The following is an 8,110-nucleotide window of genomic DNA, read 5'->3' on the forward strand; positions in this document are numbered from 1 at the left end:
TATTTTCACGCAAATTCTTCTGCTAGTTGGGGTTTAGTCCAAATCTGCATCCTTTCCTTTAAGGCTCAGGGGTCCAAGATTATCTTCTGTGTCTGTATTTATTGGTTTCCCTTTTTCTTTGTTGAAGAGGGTCTGTGCAATCCTTCTGCCTAGTACGCCATCTTGCCCCGCCTCCTAATTTTCATTTTTCTTGCTCTAATCTTTTGTAAGCATTCTCAGTAAAGAGAGGAAAGTGACCTCTATTTTTATGCACTTTTCCATAAGCATCAAATAGATAAATTTGCCCTGCCCATGGCTTTTCTCTCCTCCTCTAGGCTAGCCTTGTTTTGTTGAAGTTAAAGAATCAGAACTTCTAACCTCACAAGCCATCCACTTAAACCGCTAAAGTCAAATAAAGGTTAGTAATATCTTTAAAAGCTTTTTCTTTCATTTCATTTCAAAGTTCAGGCTGATTTATTAGTTAAAGCTAGCTTTAGGCTGCTGGTACCCAAGCCTGTCAGAGAGCAAAACTGGGACAGAAAACAATATAGGGGTCCTTATATGTGAGAACTGCTCAGGTACACTGGGGCAGGTTTTGGAAAAGCTGCCTTGAAAAGTATTTGAGAACCTGCCAAGAAGTCAAGCTAAAAATATGCATGGAACCAACATGATCAAGGAGAAATGCAGAGGAGTGTGAGCTCTGCTAGGAAGGCGTGATACTCAGAGCCCTGGAGCCAGACTGCTGCACATACTCAGACTTCTGCTCTAGGGATTGACCAAGAGTCAGGTTGATGTACTTGGGGAGGAATGGGTGCATCTAGTTTTAGGCTCTTGTTTTAGATCTGAATCAGTCCAGTCCAGCAGTGCATCAAACATATCATGCCCTAGACTTGCAAATACAAGACTACAGCACTCCTTGGGAAAGTTTGCATTTCTTCAGGAAGTTTAGGAGGCCTTCTGGTGGCTCCCATTGCTCTTTGTAACAATTGTACCTTGGCTTTATGGCTTCCTGTCTGCCCTAGTCTCAGGATCCTTCCTTTCTAATACTTAGTTATGTATCTCTAGTTTACCTCTTCTAGTTATGAACTTTCTGTTAATTACTGGGAACAGTTTATTATTAGCATATTCCCTCCTTTTCTTCCAGGGCTTCTTTCAACAATGCCAATTATTATGCAGGCTCTTGTTCTCCAGGCATGAAGAGCCCACTTCCTTTAATCTATGTGTCTAGTATGTTTCCAAATTTCAGAAGCCTCCTTCAAATGCCTCTTGACTTGAGAAGCAAAGAATGAGGAATGTTGAGTGTGTGTGTGGGGAGCAGTCTTGCATTCTTCCTGAGGGTACACTCAGCAACAGGATTTCCGTGTTGATCAAAAGTATGACTGTTCACCATGAGCATCTTCCTGTTCATTCTTTTAAATAAAATTTGTAATTTGAGACAGAAAGCTACTTTTGAAGAATCTATAGTCTAAAGGCAGACATTATCATTTGGGCAACCATCCACAGGACATGAAGAAAAAAGTTTTTTTTTTTTTTAAATAATTCAAGCATTAAGTACTTATATCATGCATAAACCAAAAACCAAACTCACTGCTGTCGAGTTGGATCCATCTTATAGCGACCCCTCCTTGGGTTTCCAAGGCAGTATCACTACAGAAGTAGATTGCCCAGTCTTTCTTCCAAAGAGTGGCTGGTGGGTTTGAACTTCCAGCCTTCTGATTAGCAGTCAAATGCCTTAGGCACTATGCCACCATAGGTCCTTATATGGTGCATAGATGAAGGCAAGTGTATTTGTCACCTGGTGTAATTTGGTTAATCTGTCCCTGGATGTTCCCTAAAGAAACTCTTCCTCCCCTGTACCTCAGACTATTTTTCAAAGTCCATTCCTTTTAGAGGACAGAGGTGCAGATCTATGTGGTCTCCATATTGTAGAATCTTATTGCTAATTTTGATTTTTGAGAGGGATAGATTGAGGTAGCTGTCATGAAGTCACTCCCGAAAACGGAGTGTTGCTGATGAACTTTTGGGAAGTTTGTCAAAATTTAAAATATGTTTTCATTTGTTCAGTTTGACCCATTTGCACAATTTCATTTTGAGTGCTATATAGAAATATACTAAGTCACTATTTAAAAAAAAAAAAAAGAAAAAGAAAACCTGACAAACAAGTTTACTTTGAGGGTATATAGGCTTTGCTTTACCTAGGAACTCTGAAGTGCTATACATTTTATGGAGGGGGAAATGGTAAGCTCCTACTTTGGAATCCAGGTAAGTTGAAGCCACTTTACTTTGGCCAGAGCCAAGATCACTTTCTCATTAGAGATAGGAAGAAAGGGTGAGCCCCTGGAGCAGGGCTCTGAGTTCAATAACCTGCCCTGCCTTTGGAAATCATAGTGCCTCCTTGCTTATGTGACCCTTCAGATGTTTCTGACTGAGCTGAGCAGTTTATAAGGACTAGTCCCCACCCACTGCCATCGAGTTGATTCTGACTCGTAGTGATGCTATAGAAAGTAGAACTTCCCCATACATTTTCCAAGGCTGTAATTCTTTATGGAAGTAGACTGAGTCATCTTTCCTCTGCAGAGCAATTGGTGGGTTCAGAACCACTAACTTTTTGGTTAGCAGCTGAGTGCTTTAACCACTGTTCCACCAGAGCTTCCTAAGGCCTTACTAGGAGGATGCATTAATCTTTATCTCCAATGCTGCTAACATGACTGGTGAGTCCTAGATCTCTTGGAGATAGAAGTGATTGACTCTGTACCCCATATTCTCTTGGCTTTCCATAGTGGGGTTACTGGCCAGAGCTGGTGCAGTTCCCCTCTGACCACTGTGTCCATCTAATGGTGTTGCTGACATTTTGTACAAATTTAGGAGAGGTTTGTGCCTTAGGCTATCTGACTTTCTACCACTACACCCCTAACCTCATGTCACCCTCAACCCAGTCATTACTGTACTCCACCAAAATCAATAACCCAAAGTCCGTTATGGGCCTTTACCCTTGTTCTCTGCAGGACACCAAGTGGTCCATTTGGATCAGCTACATATTCTGGATTTCTTACCTTAGGTAGAAGCTAGGGGATAGCAGGAGAGCAGGGCTTTTGTTTGTTTTGTGTTTAGTAGGTGTTAAATAATAGTAGATGAGAAAGATTTGTGGCAAGGTTGAATCCTTTTACTTTTACATTATTTATTCAATTTGAATGCTGAACAAATAATTTGAGAAGCTGAACTATATGAATAAGATCTTGACATCAGGATTGGAGGATTAGTCATTAACATTATGAGATATGCATATGCATAACTTGCTTGCCAGAAATGACAATGACTTGAAGTATTTACTGATGAGGGTAAGATGATAGCTTTCAGTATGGATTACACTTTAATGTGAAAAAAATGAAAATTGTCACAACTGGACTAAAAAGTATCATGGTAAGTGAAGAAATTGAAGTTGTCAGTGATTTCATTTTACTTGGATCAACTATCAACATCTATAGAAGCAACAGTCAATAAGTCAAATGACATAATATATGGAGAAAACTGCTGCAAAATACCTTTTCAAAGTTTTAAAAAGCAAAGCAAAAATGTCACTTTGATGACTAAGTATATCTGACCCAAGCCATGGTGTTTTCAATTGTCTCATAGTGTGCAAAATCTGGACAATAAAAAAGGAAGAATTGATGCTTTTGAATTGTGGTAATGGCAAAGAACATTGAATACACATGAACTGCCAAAAGAATGAACAAACCAGTCTTACAAAAAATACAACCAGAATGCTCCTTAGAGGAGAGGATGGTAAGATTTAGGTTTGCTTATATTGGACACATCATCAGGAAAGACCGTTTGCTAGAAAAAGACATCATGTTTGGTAAAATTAATGTGTAGTCAGCAAAAATAAAGAAACACTTAATGAGATGGATTGACACAATGGCCTCAACAATGGACTCAAATATATCAATGATTGTGAAGATGGGACAAAGCTGGTCATGTTACCATGAGTTGGAGCCAATTAAACAGCAGCTACAACAGTAAGTGTTGCATGAATAAATAACTTAATGAATGGGATGAAGGGTAGAGAAACACAGGACGAGAACTCTTTGACACAAAGCAAATACAGGGAAGCACATGAACATATGAGAAAGGACATAGCCTGAAACAAAAACAACAACAACTCCCATGAGGACCTCTGACTCTTTTTCTGACATTACTTTTCTGGGAAGTTACTATAAGTGTGAGAATGGCTTACACATGAAGTGAAAGAGGGCAGAGCCCAACAAAAAAATCTCAGCATGAAACCATAACTGATGCAGTGAGAAAACAAGCCATTAGAGAAACATCCAAAAGCCATTGGTCTGCTGAAGAGGCAGCGGGATAGGCAGTTAAAGCTACATACCTAACTCATGTATTTGCAGAGAGAGGATTATGAAGAGTGAGCTCCAGGGCTCATGTAAGACAGGAACCTGAGGAAGGGGTTGCTGAGTAAGGGACAAAAGGAAATGTGGTGGTGTGATGCTGAGGAACAGAATCATCACACAACTTTTAACTGAATTTATGCTTCCTTCTTCTTGGCCAAGGATGTTTATTTTAGCTATTGAGAGAGGCTTTTGTGACTATTTTCTCTGAGGGTCATGTTATTTTGAAAACTAAGAATAAGCAAAAATTCCAAATTCCCATTATATGCTGGACAATCTGCTAACTGCTTCCACCAACTCTTTTTCAGTTAATTTTTTCAGCCCTTTGGTCAAGGAGGTCTCATTTTTCTTCTCTTTAAAGATGCAAATTAGAGAACAATCGCACAACCCTCAAAAAACAGCCAGAAATAGGATTTTGACCCAGGACTGTCTGACTCCAATTCAAGTGCTCTTCCAACCACTTTAAGTTAGCTGAATCTTCTTCAGAAGCAAACACATGATGTAGGCAGATTCCAGGAGGGAGACAGATCCAATAGGAAGCATGTGGAGTTCTAAGCATTGGATTTCTGATGATATTAGGACTGACACAGGTAGAGTCCAAGATCATGGAATTCATTTAATTCTAGATGAAAACAATAATAAAAGCTGACCTTCACTGAGATGGGTTTGCCACATCTCACACACTCTTCTCAAGAAGATCCTGCCATGTCTGTTGGAGCATTCACTTTTGGATCCTTGAGGTCACCATGTTTTGAGGAAGCCCAGGCCACATGGAAGGGTCATGTGTAGATGCTCAATAAGAGTCAATTGAGCTGAGTAGAGTCAAATGAGCTCTAAACCAATGACTGGCGTCAGCTGCTGGCTACTCAAGTGGCCATCTTGGACATTCAGCTGAGTTGAGATTTCAAATGACTACAGCTTCAGTGGACTTCTGAATGAAACTGCAAGAGACCCCAAGTGTGAACTGCCAGCTACTCTTGTCTCCTAAATATATGACCTACAAGATTACGAGTAAAACAAAATAGTTGTTTTAAGTCAGTAAGTTAGTGGGGTGCTGTGAATGTTATGTAAAAATAGGAAAACAGAACAACAACTCACAATCTCCTGGTCCAGTCTCCCTCTTAGTGCAGACACCATTCTTATAATGATAACTCATTGATGTCAAGTTCCTTCTGACTCAGCTACCCCATTGGGTTTCCAAGGCTGTAAATCTTTATAGAAGTAGATTGCCCCATCTTTCTTCCATGGAGCATCTGGTGGGTTTGAACTACTGATCCAGTTAGCAGTCAAATGCCTTATCCACTATGCCACCAGAGCTCCTTCTTCTAATGTGTAGTGGTAAATAATTATGATTTTAATATGCATTTCTTTGATGACTACTGAAACTCAGATATTTTCACATATTTAACAGCCATTTGGATATCCTCTTCTGTGAATTGCTTGTTTAGGTTTCTTAGCCATTTTTCTTTGCAGTGTCTGTCATATTCTATAACCTGTAAGAAATATATATAGATATTCTAAGTATACATATTGTTTGTGTAAGGTGCCATGGAGTCAGTTTTGACTCATAGTGACCTTATGTACAACAGAACAAAACATTATCTGGTCCTGAGCCATCTTCACAATCGTTGCTATGTTTGATCTCATTGTTTCAGTGACTGTGTCAACTCATCCTGTTCAGGGTCTTCCTATTTTTCAGTGACCTTCTACTATACCATGCATGATATGCTTCTTCAGAAACATATCTCTCCTGGTAACACGATTTAAGTACAAGACAAAGTCTGACCAGTCTTGCTTCTAAGGAACATTCTGGTTGCACTTCTTCTAAGACAGATTTGTTCCTTCTTCTGGCAGTCTATAGTGTAGTCAATAGTCCTTGCCAACACCACATACATCCATTTCAGGAAGTGCCATGTGATCAAGAACAAATGATACTGAAGGAAGAAGTCAAAGCTGCACTGAAGGAATTGGTGGAGAACAAGGCTCCAGGAATTGACAGCATACCCACTGAAATGTTTCAACAAATGGATACCCCACTAGAGGCACTCACTCAGCTATGCCAAAAGATTTGAAAGAGAGCTACCTCTCCAACTGACTGGAAGAGATCCATATTTGTGCCCATTCCAAAGAAAGGTGATCCCATAGAATGTGAAAATTATAGAAAAATATCATTAATATCACACACAAGTAAGATCTTACTGAAGATAATTCAAAAACGGTTGCAGCAGTATATTGACAGAGAACTTCCAGAGGTGCAAGCTGGATTCAGAAGAGGATGTGGAACAAGGGATATCATAGCTGTTGTCGGATGGATCTTGGCTCAAGGCAAAGAATACCAGAAAGATGTTTACTTGTGTTTTATTGACTATGCAAAGGCATTTGATTGTGTGGATCATGACAAATGGATAACATTGAGAAGGATGGGAATTCCCAAACACTTGATTGTACTCATGAGGAACATGTACCTTGACCAGGAGGCTGTCGTTCAAATGGGACAAGGGGACCCTACATGGTTTAAAATCAAGAAGGGAGTGCATCAGAGTTGTATCCTTTTCCCACACTTATTCAATCTATATGCTGTGCAAATAATCCGAGAAGCTGGACTATATGAAGAAAAATGTGGCATCAGGATTGGATGAAGAATCATTAACAACCTGAGATATGCAGACGATACAACTTTGCTTGCTGAAAGTGAGGATGACTTGAGGCACTTACTGATGAAGGTTGAAGAATACAGTCTGCAGTATGGATTATGTCTCAATATAAAGAAAACAAAAATCCTCACAACTGGACCAATACATGGAGAGAAGATAGAGGTTGTAAAAGAATTCATGTTGCTTGGCTCTACAATCAATGCCCATGGAAGGAGCAGTCAGGACATTAGACGACGTGTAGCACTGGGAAGGTCAACCGCGAAGGAACTGTTTCAAGTGCTGAGGAGCAAAGATGTCTCCTTGAGGACTAAGTTGCTCCTCTCACAAGCCATGATATTTCCAATCACCTCATATGCATGTGAGAGGTGAACAATGAATAAGGAAGACCAAAGAAGAGTTGATGCTTTTGAGTTGTGGTGCTGGCAGAGAATGCTGAAAGTACCATGGACTGCTAAAAGAACTAACAGATCTGTCCTGGAGGAAGTGCACCCTAAATGCTCCTTCGAAGCGAGAATGGCCAGACTTCATCTCACCTATTTTGGTCATGTTGTCAGAAGGGACCATTCCCTGGAGAAGGATGCCATGCTTGGTAGAGTGGAGGATCGATGAAAGAGAGGGAGGCCTTCAACGAGATGGATTGACATGGTGGCTGTGATGATGGGCTCAAGTATAGCAAGGATCATGGAGCTGGCGTGGGATCGGACAGTGTTTCATTCTGTTGTGCATGGGGTCGCTATGAGTCAGAAATGACTCTACGGAACCTAACAACAACAGCACCATAATTTAACTGCATCAATCCTTTTGGACCTTCCTTATTCATTGTCCAGCTTTTCTAGTGAAAAGACAATGGCTTGGGTGAGGCACACCTTAGTCTTCCAAGTGACATCTTGCTGTTTAAAACATTAAAGATGTCTTTTTTTTTTTTTAAATTATTATTTATTGTGATTTGGGTGAAGATTTACAGAACAAATTCACTTTCCGTACAGCAGTTCACATACACTTTGTCTCATGTCATTGATCACAGTTTATCACAATGCAACAGCTCCCCTCCCACTTCCTCCCCATAGTTACCTCTTC

This window comes from Orycteropus afer, unplaced genomic scaffold (genome assembly GCF_000298275.1).
Source record: "Orycteropus afer afer isolate SDZICR_OR568_19922 unplaced genomic scaffold, OryAfe1.0 scaffold00221, whole genome shotgun sequence".
NCBI classification, from domain to species: domain Eukaryota; kingdom Metazoa; phylum Chordata; class Mammalia; order Tubulidentata; family Orycteropodidae; genus Orycteropus; species Orycteropus afer.